This window comes from Anomaloglossus baeobatrachus, chromosome 8, assembly GCF_048569485.1.
Source record: "Anomaloglossus baeobatrachus isolate aAnoBae1 chromosome 8, aAnoBae1.hap1, whole genome shotgun sequence".
NCBI lineage: Eukaryota > Metazoa > Chordata > Amphibia > Anura > Aromobatidae > Anomaloglossus > Anomaloglossus baeobatrachus.
In genome coordinates this window covers 179,283,202-179,308,988 of record NC_134360.1, presented here as the reverse complement: position 1 = coordinate 179,308,988, position 25,787 = coordinate 179,283,202, and the positions used below count along the sequence as shown (strand labels likewise).

The 25,787-nt window shown below is 49.2% G+C and overlaps 1 protein-coding gene across 2 annotated transcripts in view; it reads left to right on the top strand.

Moving 5' to 3' along the window:
- The first annotated feature begins 22,829 nt into the window (after nucleotides 1-22,829).
- Nucleotides 22,830-25,787, top strand: part of LOC142250141 (dimethylaniline monooxygenase [N-oxide-forming] 2-like) — a 62,726-nt gene continuing 59,768 nt past the window's right edge. Inside the window, exon 1 of one of the 2 annotated variants that reach the window (XM_075322256.1) lies at nucleotides 22,830-22,929. The gene's annotated coding sequence lies outside the window, so the exon portion shown is untranslated. Of the gene's footprint in view, nucleotides 22,967-25,787 lie in introns of both variants that reach the window. The other variant, XM_075322258.1, reaches the window with a different exon arrangement.

Here is a 25,787-nt window from a genome sequence, read left to right as displayed (position 1 = left end):
GGAGTGCTACCTACCGGGTACAGGGCCCGACTTATCAAGGCCAAGTCCGGCGATTTGTCCCCAACCGAGGATGGGGGTTTATATACGAGCCTGGCCTGGAGGCCGAGGTGTTCATGTCCCGCTGGCAGCGGTGGTGTCCACATTCACCACAGCCAGTGGGTGGCATCATGAACTTAAATCCCTAAAACACCACGGCTCCGACCGTGAACCTCCCCACCAAAATCCCTACACGTAGTGCCAACTTCTCTTCAGAGCAACATGACCCCCGGTTACGGAGGCGCTCGAGCCACCCACCAGAAACAAGCCCGAACCCGAGCGGCTCGGCAGGGAGCCGAGCGCGCGGCGGTACACTTCCACAGACCACATGGTCCATGGTACGTTATACATTAATAATGTTCTTTTTTTTGTGTTGCTGGAACCAATAGTAATACTCCCCCTTTCTCTTAACTGTCCCAAGGCAAGCGGCTCTGTCTTCTTCTTCCTTTGCCCAGGGCAGGTGGCACAATGTAGTGACATTAGGACACGGCCTGCTATAGGACGCTGATAATTCTAGTGCAAATTGCTTTGAAAAGTTGAAACATTTTGGCACAACTTGGAGTTGCAAAAAAATGTTGTGACTTTTGACATTTTCCCAACTACGCCAAAATGAGACTGTGTCCGCCTGTCATTCCCGGCGCCGCTGCCCCGCGCCTCGGCGCCTGCCATTACTACTCCCCTCAACATCCTCCCCGAGGCCCGCTCAACCTGTGGGGATAGAAACACCTCGGCTGCAACTACCATCCGTCCCAGAGGACAGTGACAGCAGCGGCGGATAATTCCCTGGCCGCATTCCGCAGGTGGCGTCATGAAATCAACCATTCTCTATCACCTTTATCCATCCATCTTCCTCCGTGTACACCTAGGGGGCATGAAACCGGGCAGGGCCACCCGTGACATCCCCTGACCGGCACTGGTCCAGTGACAAGTATTTGGGTGCTACACTCTTATATACAGTATTCTAGAATGCTGTATATAAGAGCTCACTGGTGGTGGCTGCAGCTTATAGGGGACAAATCTGGTGACAGGTTCCCTTTAAGTTACATGTGGCCACCATGAGACTCTATCATTATAGATAGACTTCTCCTCTCTGCAAAGTTGTTAAGTTTTTTATTTTAAATGTGAGAGCAATGATAAAAATGATGGCAAAAATGTACATCACCTGTGAGATTTTTTTAGTACAAAGCATTCCTCCTGTAGATGCAATGTAAAGTATGTGCATGAATGGCAAACAACCTAACTGGAGGGGTGTGCTATGTACTCTGACATATAATGAATAGCCATCTGGGTTCACTCATTTGTATTTCTGACATTGCTGTTTTACAAGAAGCTTTAATTGATGTCTACCAAGAAATTGTAGCTTCTGGGCTTTTAATGTGTTTAATTTTCACCAAGTTACATAAAGAACAATAAACCTGCAGTGCACAAGTGATTCAGAAGTTTGAAGTACTAAGACCCAACAGATATGGGTCCCTGGAATTTAGTATTAAGCGGGCTTTACACGCTACGAGATTGCTACAGCGATCTCGTTGGGGTCACGGATTTTGTGACGCACATCCAGCCGATGCCGTTGCGTGTGACACCTATGAGCAATTTTGCATCGTCGCAAAAACGTGCAAAATCGCTCATAGGCGACATGGGGGTCCATTCTCAAATATCGTTACTGCAGCAGTAACGAAGTTGTTCCTCGTTCCTGCGGCAGCACACATCGCTCCGTGTGACACCGCAGTAATGAGGAAGCTCTCCTTACCTACCTCCCAGCCACAATGTGGAAGGAAGGAGGTGGGCGGGATGTTCGTCCCGCTCATCTCCGCCCCTCTGCTTCTATTGGGTGGCGGTTCAGTGACGCTACAGTGACGTTGCTGTGACGCTGAACGAACCGCCCCCTTAGAAAGGAGACGGTTCGCCGGTCACAGTGACGTCGCATGGAAGGTAAGTAGTGTGACGGATCCGGGCGATGTTGTGCGACACGGGCAGCGATTGGCCCGTGTCGCACAACAGATGGGGGCGGGTACGCACGATGGCGATATCGGTACCGATATCGCAGTGTGTAAAGCGGCCTTTAGTCCCCCATCATACAGACAATTTTTAGCATATTTAATGCATCTACAAACACAATAAATTTCTATTTTTTTCCAAACATTTGTAGTAAATTAACACCCAAATTGTGTCGCTATAGAATATCTAATACAGTTAGGTCCAGAAATATTTGGACAGTGACACAAGTTTTGTTATTTTAGCTGTTTACAAAAACATGTTCAGAAATACAATTATATATATAATATGGGCTGAAAGTGCACACTCCCAGCTGAGAAAGGGTTTAGGAATCATAGCTCTGTAATGCATAGCCTCCTCTTTTTCAAGGGACCAAAAGTAATTGGACAAGGGACTCTAAGGGCTGCAATTAACTCTGAAGGCGTCTCCCTCGTTAACCTGTAATCAATGAAGTAGTTAAAAGGTCTGGGGTTGATTACAGGTGTGTGGTTTTGCATTTGGAAGCTGTTGCTGTGACCAGACAACATGCGGTCTAAGGAACTCTCAATTGAGGTAAAGCAGAACATCCTGAGGCTGAAAAAAAAGAAAAAAATCCATCAGAGAGATAGCAGACATGCTTGGAGTAGCAAAATCAACAGTCGGGTACATTCTGAGAAAAAAGGAATTGACTGGTGAGCTTGGGAACTCAAAAAGGCCTGGGCGTCCACGGATGACAACAGTGGTGGATGATCGCCGCATACTTTCTTTGGTGAAGAAGAACCCATTCACAACATCAACTGAAGTCCAGAACACTCTCAGTGAAGTAGGTGTATCTGTCTCTAAGTCAACAGTAAAGAGAAGACTCCATGAAAGTAAATACAAAGGGTTCACATCTAGATGCAAACCATTCATCAATTCCAAAAATAGACAGGCCAGAGTTAAATTTGCTGAAAAACACCTCATGAAGCCAGCTCAGTTCTGGAAAAGTATTCTATGGACAGATGAGACAAAGATCAACCTGTACCAGAATGATGGGAAGAAAAAAGTTTGGAGAAGAAAGGGAACGGCACATGATCCAAGGCACACCACATCCTCTGTAAAACATGGTGGAGGCAACGTGATGGCATGGGCATGCATGGCTTTCAATGGTACTGGGTCACTTGTGTTTATTGATGGCATAACAGCAGACAAGAGTAGCCGGATGAATTCTGAAGTGTACCGGGATATACTTTCAGCCCAGATTCAGCCAAATGCCGCAAAGTTGATCGGACAGCGCTTCATAGTACAGATGGACAATGATCCCAAGCATACAGCCAAAGCTACCCAGGAGTTCATGAGTGCAAAAAAGTGGAACATTCTGCAATGGCCAAGTCAATCACCAGATCCTAACCCAATTGAGCATGCATTTCACTTGCTCAAATCCAGACTTAAGACGGAAAGACCCACAAACAAGCAAGACCTGAAGGCTGCGGCTGTAAAGGCCTGACAAATCATTAAGAAGGAGGAAACCCAGCGTTTGGTGATGTCCATGGGTTCCAGACTTAAGGCAGTGATTGCCTCCAAAGGATTCGCAACAAAATATTGAAAATAAAAATATTTTGTTTGGGTTTGGTTTATTTGTCCAATTACTTTTGACTTCCTAAAATGTGGAGTGTTTGTAAAGAAATGTGTACAATTCCTACAATTTCTATCAGATATTTTTGTTCAAACCTTCAAATTAAACGTTACAATCTGCACTTGAATTCTGTTGTAGAGGTTTCATTTCAAATCCAATGTGGTGGCATGCAGAGCCCAACTCGCGAAAATTGTGTCACTGTCTAAATATTTCTGGACCTAACTGTATATAACGCTGACTGTGTGTATGTATGTGTGTGTGTATATCCGGGATTGGCATCCGCACCATCGCAGCTACAACCACAAAATTTTGCACACTCACACATCTGGACCCAGAGAGCGTCATAGGCTATGTTGTGAGGCAAAATTTTAACCCCGCACGTTCCAATTTACCTATCAATTTTGCCCCTATCTACATAATGGGGGAAAAGTGAAACGAAAAGTTTATCCGCACCGTCGCATTAACAATCACAAAATTTTGCACAGACACCTCATGTGACCCAGGGAATGTCGTAGACTATGTTTTACAAAAAAGTATATCCGGCACACCACAATGTAATAGAAGAATCCTTGATTTGGCTTGAAAACAGAATTTTTATTGTGCATATACAAAAAATAGTCCGTCCAACGTTTCGATCCAACTGGATCTTTTACAGGGACACTAGGACTAGTGACAGAAAAAAGAAAAAAGACATACAGAGAATTAGAATACAAATGGAAAAACAGTAAAACACTGTTATGATTTCCAATAATACAATACATTATATATATTTTTTTGTTCCTCCCATTGGTGCCTATGAAATCTATGTATATGATGTTCTTTTGTTCTTGCGGTCTCCGCCATTTCCCCTACATTTATTATGTATTGTGTACATTGTGGTGTGCCGGATATACTTTTTTGTATTGCTATGACTATGACTATGTTTTGACAGGAAAATGTACCCCCGCACTTTACAGTTACTCTCCAAAAAACATGCCTCCATTAAAGTAAATGGAGCCTGGAATTACAGGTTATTACTGGGAGCTGTGATTGGTTGCTATAGGAAAAAAAGACATTCATAGTATAAGAAGCTTATATGTGAGGTAATAAGATGTCGGTGGGGAGACGAATAGAGAGAGACAGACAGAGAGACAGACAGACGGTGAAAGAGACATACAGAGACAGACGGTGAAAGAGACAGACAGAGACAGACGGTGAAAGACTCAGACAGAGACAGACGGGGAAAGAGACAGACAGAGACAGACCTGGAAAGAGACAGAAAAACCAAAATGTGTAGTAATACCCATGAAAACAATTTTATTAGTTATAAATTCTAAAAATAACCAAAAACATTCAAACAGACAGACACACAATGTGCGTGTAGTGTGAATATACACACTTGATAGAGAGGTATAAGGAGAAAATATAGAGGGGCCCGAGGTGAGTATGATAACAAAAGAGAGGGACTGATATTGAATTATATCCACGGGGTCAAGATAATCTTAGCTTGTATAATAACATAATAAAATCTATTCCTGTAGGGGAGTTCATACGCACTAAACGTAATTGCAGTAAACCTCACAGTCTTGAACACGAAATTGCCTGATCTAGGTCTAAACTCCAGGCTAGGGGTAACCCCTCATGGACTTTGACCCATGCAGAACAAATTGTGTCCGAAAAAAGCAGATAAGATATGTTAATTTAGCGCCCCTGAAGCCATCAGGGCACTACAAGGTACTGCTTCTCTCCAAAGATGCTGGGCCTAACCCCAGGGACCAGTACGACCAGTACCTGTAACAGCAAAACACATTATAATCCCAGTTTTCCCTCATCCCCACAGGCTGGTGACAGACTAGAATTGGACCCAATTGATGGCCACCTAGGGGTGGAGCCGATCCAGTCCACTAGACGACGACCAGGTGAGAGGGGACTAACATACAGTTGGAGTTCGTAAGTGGAAGTGAGAGGAGATAGACGTAACTGCACTGACACAGGAGTGTGACGGTGACCTGAGGGTCCAGGCGTGTGGTTGCCGGTGGAGTACGGCGAAGTAATCCCGGAACCATAGCACCGACGGGGTACAGAGCCCTAGGTCAGGCAAACACTCCAGGCAGATCTGATAAAATCTACACAGTGAGGGAACCATCCAGGACCTCACTGACCTTAGAAGTCAGGGAGCACCAGCAGTGACGGGAGAACCAGGTACCGGAACAGAACACTGACCCTGCAGGGTTCACACTGCCCACTGTACGGACCAGAGACCGAGAGACAAACAGGAGGGGACCCCCAGACGCTCCAAGCCACGGGGACTCACAAATTTGAGAAAGGTGCAGGGGAAAGAAGCCACCAGGTCATCAACTGGCACTGGGACAAAGGGAACCAGAGGTGAAAACCAGCCTTCCACTGGGTACCAGTTACCATCTACTGTGAGTAAAGAGAACCAAATACACAGCAACCCCTCGTGTGGTTTACCTTTCTTTCCACGCCTAACTCTATCACCTACCCCCCGTGGCCCTGGCCCTACTTGCGGAGGGCCTAACATCTAGGCTGCCCTCACATTAGCCCCAGAGGAGAGACTATGCAGTGGCGGTTCCATCACCATAACCGCAACCCGCAAGTGACATCACAACATAAACTTTATTATCTATTCCCCTGTATATAAATCCCTTTTTTAAAGCGACCCCCAAGGGCACGGAACTGGGCAACGGCCACCCAGTGAAACATCCCAGTAGTATACTGCCCGGGACCGACCGAGTACCCCATAGCCCTGGGCGGCACACTAACACCAAATTCAAATTTATTTTTAGATAAGAATGGGGAACAGGGTAAGTTCAATAGGGATGGAAGTGAAAATCTAAATAAAAATAAAAACAAGATTATCTATGAAAACAAAAAACGCCTGCCTGTTGTTCTTTTGCAGTACAGTCCCCAATTCTATCAAATTAAATCGCTCATTTTGAAAGCATTGCCTCTTCTATATGATGACGACATTCTACATAAAATTTTAAATCCTGGTTGCTTAGTAGTAGCAAAAAAAGCAAAAACCATAGGGAACATTGTTGCACCTAGTTTTTTTCTCATCAGCCCACAGGCACATGGCTCAGTATGACGGGATTTAATAAATGTGGCATGACAAATTGTAGAACTTGTGTTCATGCAAAAGTCAAAGAATTTTTCGAATTTCAGTTCTGAGAAAAATCATACCATTAAACAATTTATTAATTGTAACACCAAGAATGTTGTTTATCTTATGGAATGTACACAATGCGGTTTAAAATATGTAGAATGTACTATACGCCAGCTTAAGAAACGTTTTTCTGAACATATTACTGGCATCATATCTCTCAATACTTCTAGTAATATCTTACAAGCAGCGAAGCATTTTATTATCGCACATAATAGGTCTACATTGAGAAAGTTTTTTTCTCTAGCCGAGGTGGTAATCACATGAGAATGCTTCTGAATCGAGAAGCATTCTGGATTTTTCATTTAGGCACCTGTTCACCAAACGGGCTTAATCTGCGGAGGGAAATCATGTATCACTATTAAATTGAATTTATTTATCTAACCTCTGTTTAAATCAATATAAATATTTGCAAGAATCTATTGGAATTGCATTTTTGTAACTGTTGGGGGTATTCTGCATACTTATTCTCCTATATGTTATTATTTATTGTGGGTTATTTTCTCTTGTCTTAAACTTTGTGCATAATTGTTACTATTATTTATTTTGTTATAAAAATTGTATCAATGCATGTGCACAATGATTGACTGGTTCTGGAGACCGTATTGATACGATGAACCGTGAATTTTTCCTTTTGAGGAAATACGGTATACTCACCTGTGTCAATCAATTCCAACTGGTTAAAGAGATCTCCAGAAAATGCATTTGTTAAGCTCTGAAAAAGGACACCTAGTCTGAAACGCGTAGCTTTCTTTATTCAGTCTTTTATCCTCTGGGAATGTTTTTCTGTTTGGATTTTAGCCTATGAAATATAAACGTCTTTTATACTCCTGGAAGTTGGAATTTTCTTCATGGACTGATTGCGCCGTGACTCAGGATCGGTCCTCAGGTCCGTAACCCCTCCAATGCACTAAGTACTGAAGTGAGCTGCGGACCATGCGAGAGTCGACGATGTGTTCCACTTCATATTCTGTCTGGCCATCAACAGAGACAGGAGGGGGGGCACAGAGACTCAGCACAGGGGGAAACAAATGATTTAAGAAGGGACTTGTGAAATACATTGGGAATGCGGAACGACTTGGGCAAGCGCAGACGAAAAGCCACTGGGTTAATAACCTTGACGATATCATATGGCCCAATTAAATTGGGACCCAGCTTAGCGGATGGAAGTCTTAAATGGATGTTCCTGGTATACAACCATACCTTGGCCCCCACCTGAAAATTGGGGCCAACGGAATGTCGCTTATTGGCAAAGCGCTTTTGTCTGCCCTGGGCCACCCCAATGTTCCTCTGTACCTCCCTCCAGACCTCCCCAATCAGTGGACTGCCGAATCAGCCCCTGGGCACCCAGAATCCAGTCTGGAAAATTCACCAAAATGGGGATGGTAACCGTAATTACAAAAAAATGTGGGTGGTGCCAGTAGACTGGTTGACTCAGGTATTGAAAGAGAATTTGGCCACGGGAAATGAGGGAGACTCCGCTTGGAGTAACCCTTGCTTGCAGTGTTTCTAAAAATGATCCAAGATGTACAGATCTGGGATCAGCAAAGACTTTGCTACCTACCCCGGTGTCATCCTGGGGACGGTTAAGGATGGCGTATTTTTGAATGTGCTTGATGCAAATCTAGCTGTGAAGTGTACAACTGGGGCACAAGTGCTGCCACTGAAGGAGGTGTCTGTGTGGCCCAATTTTTGGAAAAAAGGGAGACTCTGCTTGGAGTCACCTTGCGGTGTTTTACATGATTTATAGAAGGGCATGCCACGCCTATATCTGTGTCTCGTCCTCTTTTTCCTCGTAACGCTGTTTTGTTTTCGCATGAGAATTTGTTCTTGTCACTTTCCCATGTGTTTGTGTTGTGTTGTGAGTTGTTTGTCACCTTTTGGACACCTTTGAGGGTGACGCGACCTCCGTTCGGCGAACCAAGCTCGAGCCGAACTGCGACCAGTTCGCGTATCTCTATTCACGAAGTCTTGGAACACGGCGGGGGCATTGCAGAGTCCGAAGGGCATTACGAGATACTCGTATTGACCGTCCCTGGTGTTGAAGGCGGTCTTCCACTCATCGCCTTTTCGGACTCGCACTAGATTGTATGCCCCCCGTAGGTCCAACTTCGTGAAGACCTTAGCCCCTCGGAATCGATCAAACAACTCCGTAATGAGGGACAACGGGTATTTGTTCTTAATCGTGATTGCATTTAATCCCCTGTAATTGATACAGGGGCGCAGATCTCCTTCCTTTTTTTGCACAAAAAAGAACTCCACACCGGCCGGTGATACAGATTTGCGAATAAACCCTTTCGCCAGGCTCTCCTGAATATACTTGGACATAGCCTCTGTCTCTGGAGCAGAGAGTGGATAAACTCTGCCCCTAGGGGGCTTGGAGCCTGGTTTCAGGTCAATTCGGCAATCATATGGCCGGTGGGGGGGGGGAAATATCTGCAGCCCTCTTGGAGAAGACATCCCTGTAGGCCTCATAAGGCGCCGGTAAATCCGGCCCCCCTCTATTCCCCGAGGGTCCAACTGACCTAATAGTAGTGGGTAGTCCGGTGGTCACGAGGTGTTCTCTACAAGACCCTGCCCAGGACGAGATCTCCCCGGTTGCCCAGTTGAGCGTAGGAGCATGCTGTCTCAACCAGGGGAGGCCCAGTAAGATCTCATCTGTCCCCTCGGGAAGCACCATGAAGGACACCTGCTCATGATGTCCTGGTGGTACATCCATCCTAAGAGGAATGGTGGTCTGGGTAATGGGATCAGCAAGCAGGGACCCATTGACTACCCGGATCTTAATCAGTTTAGGCAACAGAACTAAGGGAACTGAGTTGCCAGGGAAGTCGAAATGAAGTTGCCATCAGCGCCCGAGTCCAAGCAAGCCAGGACAGAAAAGACAGTAGTGCCGAACTGCAAATGGGTGTTGATGGTCAACCTAGAGGGAGATGCAGCGTCTAGAGTCCCCCCTCTGACGGAAACTAGACTCTGCCTTTTCCCAATGGTTTTAGGACATTGGGTAGCTATGTGTCCCCTCTGCCCACAGGAAAAGCAGAGGAAAGAAGGTCAAGGACCTGTGGCTGCTTTGGACACCTCCATTGACTCCACGGAGTCATGTACAGAGCTGGCTGGGAGACCTGTCTGGTGGAAAGTAGGGACCAGACGCTATTTGGGCCGGGTAGATGTGGGTGCCGAAGAGACCTCAAGCCTCCACTCTGCCTGGCGGATATCTATGCGGGAGGCAACTTGAATCAAGGCCTCTACAGTAGCAGGCACCTCACGTGTGGCCAGTGCGTCTTTGACGAACCCTGCCAGGCCCTCCCAGAACACAGGGACAAGGACAACTCCAGCTCTGCGGCGAGTGTCCTGAAACGTACTGCAAAGTCCCCGACTGAGGTGGACCCTTGCCGAAGGCGTAAGAGCCGCAGCGCGGAGTCGTGGGTGACTTGAGGCCCGAGGAACACCGTTCTCATGGCCCCAAAATAAGCTGTGAGGTTATTCACCACCTGATCTCCGCGCTCCCACAAGGGCGTGGACCACTTCAGTGCTTTGCCTGTGAGCAGGGACTGGACGAAGGCTACCCTCGCCCTCTCAGTAGCATAGTGGGTAGCGGATAGCTCCAAGTAGGTGGTAACCTGATTTATAAAACCACGGCACTCGGAGCTAAAACGCTCTGGAAGCGCAAGGCGAGGTGAGCTTCCGCCCAATGCCACAGCCTGAGTGGCCGCCTGGGTGGCGACTGTCGCCAGAGCAGCCTTATTGGGGGAGGGCTGCTCCACTGCTGCCAACCGTGACTCCAAATGCTGCACATAATGCAACAACTGCTGCTGCTCTTCAGCCATAGCCAGACCTTTGGCGCGACCGTAATGTTACGAGGGGGACCCGGGGAAGCGTGCCAAGATGGTGAAGAGGCAGCTCTGCCGGTCAAGGTCCACTGTGCGGTGTAGGGGACCGCTGCTATGGTCATTAGAGAGTGAGCGGGTTGTTGCTGACGATCGTCTGTTACTTAACAGACGATCTGCGTACACCGGCTCGCCCTAACCCGTGAGGGTTGTATGGGACGGGGCTTACAGCTCAGTGCACTTGTTGCACGAAGAAGCACTGTGGCGCCCACGCACGTGTGCCCAAACAGAAGTCACGGAAACGTGACACGAGGGTAGCACAGCGGTGCCCGCGCACGTGTGCTTCAATAACAAGGTGAGTCCGAGGGGGTCCCGAGGAGCTCACCGAAGGCAGGGACACGACCTGCAAAGCAAGGCGCTGCCAGAGCTGCAAGGGCAAAGCCCACAAGAAGACAATAATGCCTGTACAGCGGCGTAGCAGCACGCTGCCAGTCATCCAACAAAAGAGGACGGTCGCGCGCCGCCATATTGGAAAGCGGGGCTTTTAAAAAGGTGCAGCTCCACCCAAAGGCGGGCGCAAGGCGAAGACGACGGATTTGACCCAATCGGGATCCACGACGTCCCAGCCCGGCCAATCAGGGTTCACCTCATCACCAGCCTCGTCATCAAGCCGTGTGATGTCAGTGGGCGGATCAAAACCTGCCACGTGGTGCACATGCTCATTCTCCTGCCCCTGAGACATAGAGGCGGGATCTGTGGCTTCACAAGATGCAGGGATAACAAGATTCTTGCTGCTTCCCTTAGTAGCTATCCTCCGCACATTGTGTAGTCTCCTGGACCTTTGGCGCTGCTGAGCAGGAGGGCTCGTGGCAGGCAAGGAATTGGAGACCACATCATTCCTTGCAACAGGGAGCCACGAGGTGTAACACAGACTGCTCTGCTCTGTTACTTCTTAAGCTCTTCTCGATCCCTTCCCTTGTCCTGGGGGGGAGTGACTAGGCCTGATTGGCTGGTGTATACCTGTGTGGGGACTGTGTTGGTGGCAAAGAGGAGAATAGCCTGCATTTTGGTGGATTTGTGCAGGCTCTGTGACAACCTAGTTTTACCAGGGCATCACACCAGTTAAGTGTCGCACCCCCCAACTGGGACAGAACACAAACAAAAGTTTAGTTTAGTAAAGTAGAGCGGAGCTCTGCCAACCATTCATTGGCTCCTTCTACACATGTATTCAACACTAATGGCGTCACATCATGAATAGGGCTGAGCGGATCCGATTTGCAAAAAATCTGGAAATGCACGGTTTCAAGGTTTTCCGGGTGCTGGATCTGGATCTGGAATTCCGGGTGCAAGATCCGGATCCGGCACTGGGAAAAATAATTGAAAAATAAAGAAAACCAGAAATAAAACAGCGTTTCATACTTACCAAGACTCGGTGTCATGGCGGCAAACTACCTCGTGTGAATTACGCCGTACCTGCAGGGTCTTGGGGGTTAATTAAGTGGTGAAGGAGGGTGTGTGTTTTGTACTTTATTCCAAATAAAGGATTTTTCTCTGTGTCTGTGTTTATTTACATTCACTTACAGGTTAGGGTGATGCAGGTATCTCATAGACACCTGTGCTATCACTAACCTAGGGTTTAGTAGCAGCTGTGCGCTGCTATTGACCCATTATTACCCCAATTGCCACCTTTCCAGGGCAATTGAGACGAGACGCTATTGCACTGGGATTGTCACATCTAACAGATGCGGCAATCCCGTCTGGCTGTTGTCATGTCAGACTTGTACGAGTCTGACAGCTCATCATCGGCACAGCCGCACATACTTCTGACAGGAGCGTGCATACATTTCTGTGTACATGCACGCTTATGGTCAGAGAGTGCAGGCTGTGCCGGCTGATGTCATGTCAGACTTGTACAAGTCTGACAGCGCATCACCAACACAGCCGCACACTTCTGTCAGGAATGTGCATGTGTTTCTGAAAGACATGTACGTTCACCATACTGACCCACAGACACTTGCACTGCTTTTTCCGCCCGCCAGCCGTCCTGCTTCCTGTGATTGGTTGCAGTCAGCTGACACGCTGCCACTCGGGGTGGGGGAGCGTCTAGCTGCAACCAATGACATGCGCCGGTGGGCGAGCAAAACAATGAATATTAAATTGTCGGCTCCGGAAGAGAAAAGCGTGACCCGGAAGGAGTTTACTGCCATGACATACACTATGGTGAGTACACCGCATGCGTCCCTGTCTCCCTCTCCCCTCCACAAACGTTTTTAATATCCACACTCTGGTCCCTATAGACTTATATGGGCACCGGAATCTGAAGCAGATCCGGATTTTTTGTTCAATCCGGCAGGGATCCGCTGGTTCCGGATTTTGGTGGATTCTATCAGCCCTAATCATGAACCCATTCATCCAGATGTGTGAGTTTGATCCACAAATCAAACTAAAAATGGCCATGATTTTTTTTTTAAAACTGTCGGTCTGCAAAACTTTATATTTTTCATATTTAGGGATAGTGTACGCGTGGATGTCTTTGTTTGGGTGGTTCGGCCGGACATTAGTTAAAAGTTTGGTTCGGGACCTTGATATGACTCCAGACATCCTAACCCCATATAAGTCAATGGGGACCAGAACTGTGGTGCTGTAAAATGGAAGTAAAATGGTTATAGTAAGGGCTAAGGAACTACAAATTTAAGCAAAATGGGTAAGAGGGCCAGACAATTGCCCTGTAAACAAATGTGGATTGGAAATAAGTAAAAAAAAAATGATTTGGTGTCCCTACTATTTTTGATAACCAAGGCAGGTAAAGCAGGCTGCTTCTGTGACGCCCCTGGACTATCAGGTCATCACAGGGTATTGAACACTTTGCCCTCCCGTGCAATATCCACCTCCTTCTTGGTTATGGGTCCCCAACTACATGGTGTTGCCTACATCAGCTAATTATAATCCTAGGTACACTCTGCACCACACCCACCAGAGACATCAGTGGATGGCCTGAGTGGAATAGGGTCGCCCACTTGGGGGGTTGGTTAAGGGGAGGTCAGGAGTGTCAGGAGTGAGGGAGAAGTGTGTTGGAAGTGAAGGAGAGAGGTGGTCAGGAGCCGGGCTCCTTGGAAGCTATCTAGGTAGCAGATGGTGGTCTGGGCCTAGAGGAGCTGGACCTCTGGTCGCAGGGGATCGTGGCAAGGGGCATGGAACTGTCGAGGAGGACAGCTGGCGGCCTTGCACCATCACCAGGCTGAGACAAGGGCACGACGGGGTGCGTGGACCCTAGGTCAGGGAGTAGCTTCAGGCAACCTGACAATTTACCCGACGAGAACGGAGCCTTCAAGATTCGCTCTCCACCTGCTCCAAAATCGGGGTACTATAGCAACGAGGGGGATAGGACTTTCCACTAAAATGGTCCAGAAAATCCCAAGCGTGAACCCTGAGAGCAAGCTCCCACACTTAGCCATAGTAGGGAGCGGGACCCGACTAGTTCCATACTACCGGGACCAACAGAGAAGTAAACTTAGTGCCAGGAGGCATGTCATGGATAACCAGGCAGCACCATTGGGGATGGGACCCGAACTAGCTCCCCTCACTGGCAGCTGTATCCAGAACTTTGGTTTATCCAGTTGTCGGTGTCAGCTTACTGGACTGAGTGAGTACGAAAGTGACCTCCTTTGCACCCAACGGCACTCCCCAGACACCATCACCGAGTCCTGGGGCATTTCCCATACCCGTGCAGGGTTCTAACACCAGGCTGCCCCATTCCATCGCACCCGGGTACTCCCAACTGCAGCGGTGGTACTCCACATTACCACATACCACGGGTGGCGTCACGAACTTTAACACAATCCCCTGTAAATACCCTCTTTATTTGAGTGGCTGCACAACCCCCAGGTCCGGACACCCCTCGAGTCACCGCGGATCTGGATCCGAGCAGCCCGGCTGCTGGCACGTGGGCGGCACACTTCGGGCTGCCTTGCTAAAGAAATGTTCCAACCATACACTTGCCGCAGGGCAGGCCAGCACTACCAAGGCATAAGGGGCAAACTCAGGCCACATGACCAATTTGAAGACCCTAAAGTTAAATGGGGAAGACCCCCACTCAGTACATGGAGACGTGTGGACATCTACTTTTCCACTACTTGTTGAAACTCTGCCTCCTGCTAATACAGACTAAATCAGATGGTGATACTGGATGTTGGGACATGCTGAGAAACATTTTCCACATTTTGGGCATACTAACCCTCCCTTCCCAGTTGGTGCCGGTGCCCCAGCTGCGTTGCTGAATTCCTCCTCTACCCTGTTCTACCACTGAGTCTCCAGTGTCAGGGTGGAAGCAGTCAGTAGTGTGTCTACCAGGAAGCGCTTATATTTCTGCTTTTTCTGATGCCGCTAAAGTGACGGACGTAAGGGCACAGTGCACCAGGCTATTAGGGAACTGTGCACTATGCTGTTACGGCACTCCGCACCAGGCTATATGAGGGCACTGTGCACCAGGCTATAGAAGTGCACTGTGCACCAGGCTATATTAGTGCACTGTGCACCAGGCTATATTAGTGCACTGTTCACCAGGCTATATTAGGGCACTGTGCACCAGGCTATATTAGGGCACTGTGCACCAGGCTAAATTAGGGCACTCTGCACCAGGCTATATTAGGGCACTTTGCAACAGGCTCACACTCTGCAACACGCTCTGATAATCTACTCTGCACCAGGCTGAGAATGAAATGGCAGTGCAAGCTGTGATCTAGCCTTTATACAGGCCAGTTCACATGATGCGCCAGCCAATCACACCCATACCAAGACTTGGCATGGCTGTGATGGCTATGAAAGTGCCCACAGCCCAAAAGCCTGTTTCAACAAGCTTTATTCAGGTAGCAAACACAGACAGTAACACAGACTTGCATGAGAAGCCCTTGCTTGGAGTTTGGCACTAGGTGTCTGGTATGAGCCCTGAACTTTACTGTTCGCTAATCTTTAGTCATATGAAAACAGGAATAGACCTTAAAAGGGAAACTGTCAGCAGATTTGGGGCCTATAAGCTGTGGCCACCACCACCGGGCTCTTATATACAGCATTCTAACATGTAGTGTATATAAGAGCCCAGACCGCTGTGTAGAACGTAAAAATAACTTTATAATACTTACCTAAAACGGTCGCTGCAGTGGAGTTGGGTCATATGGGCGTCTCCGTTCTCCTCTTTCGGCCATCTTCATCCTACTTCTGAAGCCTGGGTGCATGACGCGTCCTATGTCATACACACTTGCCGGTCCCACACAGGACCTCAATTCTAGTGAGTGTATGACGTAGGACGTGTCATGCACCCAGGCTTCAGAAGTAGGATGACAAAGATGGCCGAAAGAGGAGGCGCCGGCACCGGTGAACGAAGACATCCATATGACCCAACTCTACCGCAGCGACCATTTACGTAAGTATTATAAAGTGATTTTTACGTTCTACACAGCGGCCTGGGCTCTTATATACAGTATGTTAGAATGCTGTATATATGTCACGCTCACCGGGTCCCCTGCCACGCTCCCCGGCTCCGCTGCCACGCTCCCCGGCTTCCCTGGCTCGCTCCCCGGCTTCCCTGGCTCGCTCCCCGGCTCCTCTGTCTGGCGTCCCCCGCTCCACAGCCTCTAGGCCCCCTCACCTATGATCCCCAGGCGTCCCGGTCCCCGCTCCCGGCGTCCGTCGGCAGCTTCGCTCCAGCCCAGCTCCCCTGCCTCCTGTTCGCCGCTCCCTGCCCTGGCTTCTGGCACCCGGGCCTCGCGCATTAGGGCGCGCGCGCGGTCATTGACCCTTTCTTAAAGGGCCAGCGTCCACTGACAGGATATTGAACACACAGGTACAGGGTATAAAGGGGTTTAATGTCCAAGTGGGCGGGGCCTGTTCTTCGTGTTTCCTAAGCTAGGAGTCAGGTCTCCTTGTGTCTGCTGGTATACTTACCTAGCTCTCTTCTAGAGCCGCTCCTGCCTCGCCATCCGGTCCTGCCGATTCCCGAACCCCGAACGCTGACTATCTGCCATCCCGTCAGTCCGTACCATCTCTGATCCCTGTGGTGATCCGTCCTCTCGCTCCATCGGTTCCGGACTCTGCCTGACAACATCTCGGCCTCCGAACCTGAGCTCCGTCACCCGGACTACCATCAGTGACTCCGTGGTCCCAGGGACTTCTACATTCCACTCTTTTGTACGGACTGTCCTGCTACCTGTAGTGCTCCGGCTACCGGACCCCTTGCCTTCAGTAAGGTGTTCGGCCCAGTGGATCCACCTCCTGGGTCTGCCCGTCCACCTGGCCCTAACAGTAAGAACAGGCCATGGATCCCGCCGAAGCACTAGCAGCCTTGCAGGAGGAACTCACACGCCAGCGTGAGACCCAGACCCGCATGCTGAACTTCATGTCTTCTGTGGACGCCCGCCTGAACACGCTACAAGCGTCAGTCACATCTTCAGCATCTCGAGCTTCCACTGTACAATCCACGGCCACAGCTCCCGTGGCAGCCTCCTCGGATGCTTCCAGACTTCATTTGGCCTCACCACCCCGGTACGCCGGAGATCCCAAGACCTGCAGGGGATTCATCAATCAATGCTCTCTCCATTTCAAACAGCTGCCGCACTTGTTTGCCTCCGACCAAGCCAAGGTCGCGTTCATGATGTCCCATCTAGAGGGTGAGGCACTGGCCTGGATGAACCTCTTGTGGGAGAAGGAGGATCCAGTGACCACCGACATCCAGGAGTTCCTGCAGGCATTTCGTGGCACCTTTGACGAGCCCGGACGCGCCTCCGCGTCTGCCTCATCTCTCCTCCGGCTACGTCAGGGGACTCTGACGGTGGGCCAATATGCCATCCGTTCGCACCTTGGCTTCGGAACTCGTGTGGAACAATGAGGCTCTAACCGCCGCCTTCTGGGAAGGTCTCTCGGGTCGTATTAAAGATGAGCTGGCTGGTCGTGACGTGCCGTCCACCCTGGATGCCCTGATTGCCCTAGCGACTCGAGTGGATCTTCGCTTTCAGGAACGATCCAAAGAGGTGTCCCGTGAGAGACGTCCGATACGGCATTCATCTCCTCCGTACTTCAGTCAACGTTATCTGGTGTCTCCGTCCACGAGCCCATGCAGATCGACCGTTTGCGGCAGTCCGAACAACGCCGAGCAGAACGGCTCGCCAAGGGTCTCTGCTTCTACTGCGGAGAGGGCACACACCTGCTACGCTCCTGTCCAGAGAGGTCGGCAAACTCCAAAGCCTAGGGTTGGTAGGAGAGGCCACCCTAGGTGCTGGGACTCTCTCTGACCCGGTTACATGGACTGTTCAAGTGACAACAGGAGAGACGCGGTTCACGGCCGAGGCGTACCTCGATTCCGGGGCAGCAGGCAATTTCATCCAGCAGGCCACGGTGGACAAGTACCAGGTGCCTGTTACTCCACTCGACAAACCCCTCGTGATTGCCTCTGTGGATGGGAGACCCCTCTCTGACACCATCTCGTGGATCACCAAGCCGGTGGAACTGCGTATCGGTGCCCTGCACACCGAGAACATCGCTCTCTATGTCCTCCCACACATGTCTCATCAAATCCTGCTGGGACTCCCCTGGTTACGGACACACGAACCGTCAGTCAGCTGGGGTACAGAGCTAGGAGTCAGAGTCAAAAAAGAGTCAGAGGTACTGCCGCCACATCGTCCTTACGATTGTGCCATCGACCTGCTCCCGGGAACTACACCACCTCGAGGACGGATATATCCGCTGTCTCCTGCCGAAACAAGGGCCATGTCTACCTACATCACAGAGAACCTGGCAAGGGGATTCATTCGGAGATCATCCTCTCCTGCTGGAACAGGCTTCTTCTTCGTTAAGAAGAAAGAGGGCGACCTACGCCCATGCATTGACTACCGGGGATTGAACCAAATCACCGTGAAAAATAAATACCCCCTGCCGCTCATCCCCGAATTGTTTGATCGGCTTAAGCGGGCTTTACACGCTACGACATCGCTAATGCGGAGTCGTTGGGGTCACGGAATTCGTGACGCACATCCGGCCGCATTAGCGATGCCGTTGCGTGTGACATCGCTAAGCGATTTTGCATCGTTGCAAAAACGTGCAAAATCGCTAATCGGCGACACGGGGGTCCATTCTCAAATCTCGTTACTGCAGCAGTAACGAGGTTGTTCCTCGTTCCTGCGGCAGCACACATCGCTGCGTGTGACGCCGCAGGAACGAGGAAGCTCCCCTTACCTGCCTCCCGGCCACTATGAGGAAGGAAGGAGGTGGGCGGGATGTTACGTCCTGCTCAGCTCCGCCCCTCCGCTGCTATTGGGCGGCGGTTCAGTGACGTTTCAGTGACGTCGCTGTGACGCCGCACGGACCGTCCCCTTAGAAAGGAGGCGGTTCGCCGGTCACAGCGACGTCGCCGGACAGGTAAGTATGTGTGACGGCTGTGGGCGATGTTGTACGGCACGGGCAGCGATATGGCCGTGTCGCGCAACAGATGGGGGCGGGTACCCACACTAGCGATATCGGGACCGATATCGCAGTCTGTAAAGTAGCCTTTAGAGGAGCTCGTGTGTTTACCAAGTTGGATCTTCGGGGTGCCTACAACCTGGTCCGCATCCGCTCTGGGGACGAATGGAAGACCGCGTTCAATACTCGCGATGGGCACTATGAATACTGTGTGATGCCCTTCGGCCTGTGTAACGCACCAGCAGTCTTTCAGGAATTGGTGAACGACGTGTTCCGGGATCTTCTCTATGTCTGTGTGGTGGTGTATCTTGATGACATCCTGGTCTTTTCTCCGGACCTCCAGACCCACAGAGAGAACGTGCAGCTGGTACTATAAAGACTGAGGGAAAATCGTCTGTACGCCAAGTACGAGAAGTGTGTCTTCGAGCAGTCTTCTCTTCCCTTCCTGGGTTACGTAATCTCCGATACCGGCCTGCAGATGGATCCGGAGAAGGTCTCTTCCATTCTCAACTGGCCCCCTCCTTCTGGACTGAAGGCAATCCAACGCTTTCTGGGATTCGCAAACTATTACCGTCAGTTCATCCCTCACTTCTCTGCTCTGACTGCACCTCTCTCCGCCTTGACCAAGAAGGGGGCTAATCCAAAGGACTGGTCACCTGCGGCCGACGCCGCGTTTGGCTCCCTGAAGCGGGCATTTGCTTCCTCCCCTGTGCTCCACCGTCCGGAGTTAAACCGACAGTTCACCTTGGAGGTGGATGCCTCCTCCTCGGGAGCCGGAGCAGTGCTCATGCAGAAGTCGTCCTCCGGGAAGATGGTGACTTGCGGTTTCTTCTCCAAGAGCTTCTCAGCGCCTGAACGCAAATACACCATCGGTGACCGAGAGCTATTAGCAGTCAAACTGGCTCTGGAGGAATGGCGCTACCTTCTGGAGGGAGCAGTGTACCCCGTGATCATTTATACGGACCACAAGAACCTGGAATACCTGCGGTCCGCTCAGCGACTGAACCCACGGCAAGCCAGGTGGTCCTTGTTCTTTGCCAGGTTCGATTTCCAGCTCCATTTCCGACCCGCGGACAAGAATGTGCGAGCAGATGCCTTGTCCAGGTCATTCATGCCCATGGAACAGGAGGAGGAGACATCCCAGCCCATCATCTGTCCTAGTAAAATCATTCCGGTGGCCCCTGTCACCCTGGCCCAGATACCGCCCGGAAAGACCTATGTCTCTGAGACCGACAGGCAAAAAGTGTTGCACTGGGGCCATGCCTCGAAAACAGCCGGCCATGCTGGTCAGAAGAGAACATGGAGTACAATTGTACGTCACTATTGGTGGCCATCCCTCCGCACGGACGTCGCTTCTTTTGTCTCAGCCTGCTCCTCTTGTGCCAGGAACAAGACGCCCAAACACCTGCCATATGGTCGTCTTCTGCCTCTGCCTATACCCTCTGTTCCGTGGCAACACATTGCAATGGACTTTATTACGGACTTGCCCCTGTCCTCCGGACACACAGTCATATGGGTCGTGGTGGATCGGTTCTCCAAAATGGCTCATTTCGTCCCTATGGCTGGACTGCCCTCAGCCCAGGAACTCGCTGACGCCTACATACAGCACATCTTCCGGTTGCATGGCTTTCCATCACACATTGTGTCCGATAGAGGAACTCAGTTCACCTCCCGCTTCTGGAGGGCTCTCTGCAAACATCTGGGAGTGACTCTGGACTTTTCTTCAGCCTACCATCCTCAGTCGAATGGCCAAGTGGAACGAGTCAATCAGATCTTGACCTCCTTCTTACGTCACTACGTCAACGCCCATCATGACGACTGGTCCACGCTTCTTCCTTGGGCTGAATTCTCCCATAACCACCACGTCAGTGAGTCCTCCTCCAGCTCTCCCTTCCATGTCGTTTACGGACTTCAGCATTCCGTCCCATTACCTGTATCCTCTTCCTCGGATGTCCCTGCTGCTGATGCTGTAGCCCGTGACTTTGCAACAATTTGGGACTCTGTCAAGACGTCCCTTGGACGTGCTTCCCTGCGGATGAAGAGACACGCAGACAAGAGGCATCTGGATCCCCCGTGTTTCTCTCCAGGAGATCTGGTCTGGCTTGCTTCCAAGTACGTCCGATTGAAGCTGCCATCATACAAGCTGGGTCCTCGCTACATCGGGCCGTTTAAAGTCCTCAGCAAGATCAATGACTGAGGTCTCCTACAAGTTGCAGCTCCCGGCCACGATGAGGATACCCAACTCCTTCCACGTCTCCCTGCTCAAGCCGATTGTCCTTGGTCCCTTCTCCGCTGCTGCCAGTTCTGCTCCTCCTCCTATTGCTGATGATGACATCTATGCGGTAAGGGATATCGTGGCCATGAAAACCGTAAGGGGCCGGCAGTTCTTCTTGGTGGACTGGGCAGGGTATGGTCCTGAGGATAGGTCCTGGGAACCCCGGGAGAATGTGGGTACTCCTCTGATTCGTGCCTTCCTGTCCCGGTTGCGGGGAGGGGGGCGTGGGGGAGGGGGTACTGTCACGCTCACCGGGTCCCCTGCCACGCTCCCCGGCTCCCCTGCCACGCTCCCCGGCTTCCCTGGCTCGCTCCCCGGCTTCCCTGGCTCGCTCCCAGGCTCCTCTGTCCGGCGTCCCACGCTCCACAGCCTCCAGGCCCCCTCGCCTATGATCACCAGGCGTCCCGGTCCCCGCTCCCGGCGTCCGTCGGCAGCTTCGCTCCAGCCCGGCTCCCCTGCCTCCTGTTCGTCGCTCCCTGCCCTGGCTTCTGGCACCCGGGCCTCGCGCATGCGCATTAGGGCGCGGGCGCGGTCATTGACCCTTTCTTAAAGGGCCAGCGTCCACTGACAGGATATTGAACACACAGGTACAGGGTATAAAGGGGTTTAATGTCCAAGTGGGCGGGGCCTGTTCTTCGTGTTTCCTAAGCTAGGAGTCAGGTCTCCTTGTGTCTGCTGGTATACTTACCTATCTCTTTTCTAGAGCCGCTCCTGCCTCGCCATCCGGTCCTGCCGATTCCCGAACCCCGAACGCTGACTATCTGCCATCCCGTCAGTCCGTACCATCTCTGATCCCTGTGGTGATCCGTCCTCTCGCTCCATCGGTTCCGGACTCTGCCTGACAACATCTCGGCCTCCGAACCTGAGCTCCGTCTCCCGGACTACCATCAGTGACTCCGTGGTCCCAGGGACTTCTACATTCCACTCTTTTGTATGGACTGTCCTGCTTCCTGTAGTGCTCCGGCTACCGGACCCCTTGCCTTCAGTAAGGTGTTCGGCCCAGTGGATCCACCTCCTGGGTCTGCCCGTCCACCTGGCCCTAACAATATAAGAGCCCACTGGTGATGGCCGCAGCTTATAGGCCCCTAAACTGGTGACAGGTTCCCTTTAATGTGTCAATTTGCTTACTGTTAACAAGAAAAAATAGAGAGAACTTGTATGAGAAAAATAGTCATGTGAATTCGGCTTTATTGTTTCAAATGAACAAGATTTATAGCAGTCATAAAAATACTATGGAACTGACAACTCCAAATACACCAGATTTATTACGAGGCGGCACTGTTTAATAAGTTAGTCTCATAACTACCCTTTAAACTTTGTGAAAACAAACAACATAAAATATGTAGATATGAACAACCAAAAAGTGTTCTCTAATAGTGTTCACAAGATGCTATTAATTCATGGAAAACAAGCTCCCTATGGGAAACAATATTCTTCCAAACCATTGTCCTTTCCATCACACACAGATCACAGGACTTTCTGTGGGCTTGCTGTCTGCTTGGGAGGGGCAGAATAAAACATCTGATGCCCCCACAGTCCCACCACACGGATTTCTGGCTGCTCCAGAAGACGACAGCTGCAGCACTACACAGTAAGTGCAATACAACAGTTATGTCACAAATTAATAGGTAAGAATATAAGTTTTGTTAAAGGAATACTTAGTGTATACTTTAAAAACAAAATCTTTGTCATATATTTAGCATCTAAATCTAAAATTTTCCACTTTGCCTATTTGTAGACCTTTGGCTGCTTATTTGTACATATTGTTAGTATCAATATGATTTATTGTATCCTGGGATCAATATTTGGTTTGGTTTTCCTATTATAGATGCAAAGTGACCTTGTCTTCACTCTCTAAATGTGCAAATCTGGGAGCAGAATATCACCAACTGTAGTAGTGTCTTATATTGGCATACTGGTGGCGTTCAGAGGAATTTTGATTTCTTTTAATTAACCTCACTAAGCTACAGACCACAATACAGCAATCTGTAGTCTGCAAAGCAGATGATAGTATATTATTACTGTGGTAGATAAGTGGATGAAATTCTGCAGATTTTAACTACATACTTCACTACTGTCGTAAACCTGCAGCAAAGAAAAAATGCATGTAAAAACATGGTGGTTTTGCATATTTGCTAACTAAGGCTGCTTTCACACATCCGGTTTTTGCTGAGCGGCACAAAACGGCGCTTTGCAGAAAAAACGCAACAGTTTTTTTGCCGCCGGTCGCGTTTTTTTCCGCTTAGACTTGCATTAGCACCGCATTATGCCGCATGGCCTTGCGTTGCGTCCATTTTTTGCCGGATGCGGCATATTTAGCCCATGCGGCGGCCGGATGGAATGTTGCCTGGCACGTTTTTTTGTGCGGCGAAAAAACCGCATTGCGCCGGATCCAGCGTGATGCGGTGTGATTTACAATGCAAGCCTATGGACGCCGGATGCGTTTTTTTGAACTGCGCATGCTCAGTATCAAGCTGCATCCGTCAAAAACGGACGGACCGCATGGAAAAACATATGCAACGGATCCGTTTTTTCCACCGCATCCGTTGCATAGGTTTTTGAGCCAGATTGAACCGCACTGCAAAAACCGGATGTGTGAAAGCAGCCTAAATCACCCATAAGGTATAATGGAAAGAACAAATAAATTCTTCCAATTAGGACTGAAAATTAGTCATTTATTTCCTAGTTCAATAGTTTTTTGAGAATTTTGTGTAATTCATAGGATATTTGAATGAGTTTTAGTCTTATGAAATTTGTAATAATGTGCAATTAAACTATTTATATCATCCTTGCCAATAATTTATAATAATTCGACTAATCACTTAGATTTCATTTGCCAAAAACGTTGACAGCTTCCAACATAGTGTGGACATGCTCGGTGTAGCAACTAATGATGAGCATTTTGCTGCTCGGGTGCTTGGTAGTTGCTTACAGAGTATTATGGAGGACAATAGGGAACGAAAATCATCCAGAAAAAATGCTCGAGTTTCCCATTGACTTCCATTATACTCTGTAAAGAAATACTGAGCACCCGAGCATCACAATGCTCATTATGCTCGACGAACGATGAAGCTGAAAATACAAAAGGCGCAACCTGGCGTATTATCCTGGTGAAACCAGTATAAGGAGGTGCAGGGAATCACTCACCTGTGTAAGTTTTGCAAGTCACAATTACTGTAGTGCACTTGTTGGCATAAGGAACCTGCTCCTGCAGCCCCACGAAGTGAAATGTCAATCAAATGGAGTGGAAAAAAGGGGGTTAAAATGTAGCGCTGCCGGACAAACTCAGGAAAGTTATCAATATGATCAGCAGCTTTTGTTGTTCATAGTTCTAGGTGTTTCGGTACATTAATAACATTGCTATTGCTAGTTCCTGAAGAAGGAGCATGCTGGCTCCGAAACGTGTTGAACTATGAACAATTAAACCTGCTATATTGATAACTCTCCTGAGTTTGTCCGTCAGCGCGGCATTGTAACCCCTGTCTTCCAATCCAATTGATAGACATTACCCTTGCCGAGCACCGAACAGTTCACTCATCACTAGTAGCAACCCAAAGCCATTTAGCATCTGGACAAGCATGCGCAGCTCATCTTCTGGAACACCAGGTGCCACTAGTCACTATGCCAATAGTTGTGCCACTGAACTTGTGCCAAGTTAGGCAGGCGTATAGGTTGGATATATATTGGTGAGTTTTTGACACTATTTTCGATGCTTCAAAAAATGCAGCATCTTACAGATCCCGCAAAGCGGATGGGATTTATAGAACTCTTCTGCACACTGCGCTTCTTTTATTCTCATTGTAATCTGACCTGCGGTGCGTGTTTCTAATCTGCCGCATGTCAATTTCTCTTGCGAACACGCTGAGTTTTCTATGTAGATTTTCCCTATAGGTGCATTAGGTGCAGAAAATCTGCAGGTGAAAAACAGACATGTAGTTTTACTACCTTTCCGCGGTGGAAAGGCATAAAAAAAGCATTTAATCTGCACCTAAGCATATCAATACAGTTTTGTATTGATATGTATTCCCATCTCTAAAATCCTATCCTAATATGTAGTAGCCGTAATAATAATAATAATATTATTAGCAAACACATCCAATTAGAAATGTAGTATAGTTCTTCTGATTCACTCTGTCCCTTACCTCATGTTCAGTGCATTGCAGGACCTTAAAGAAGTATGTATTCCCAGCTTCAAGTTCCTATCCCAATATGTAGTAGTAATAATAATATTAATAAATCTCTCCAATTAGAAATGTAGTATAGTTCTTCTGATTCACTATGTTCCTTACCTTATGTGCAGGGCATTGCAGGACCTTAGGTATCCATGGTTATGACCATGCATTTACACTGTGTGCAGAATTATTAGTCAAATGAGTATTTTGATCACATGATAATTTTTATACATGTTGTCCTTCTCCAAGCTATATAGGCTTGAGAGCAAACTACCAA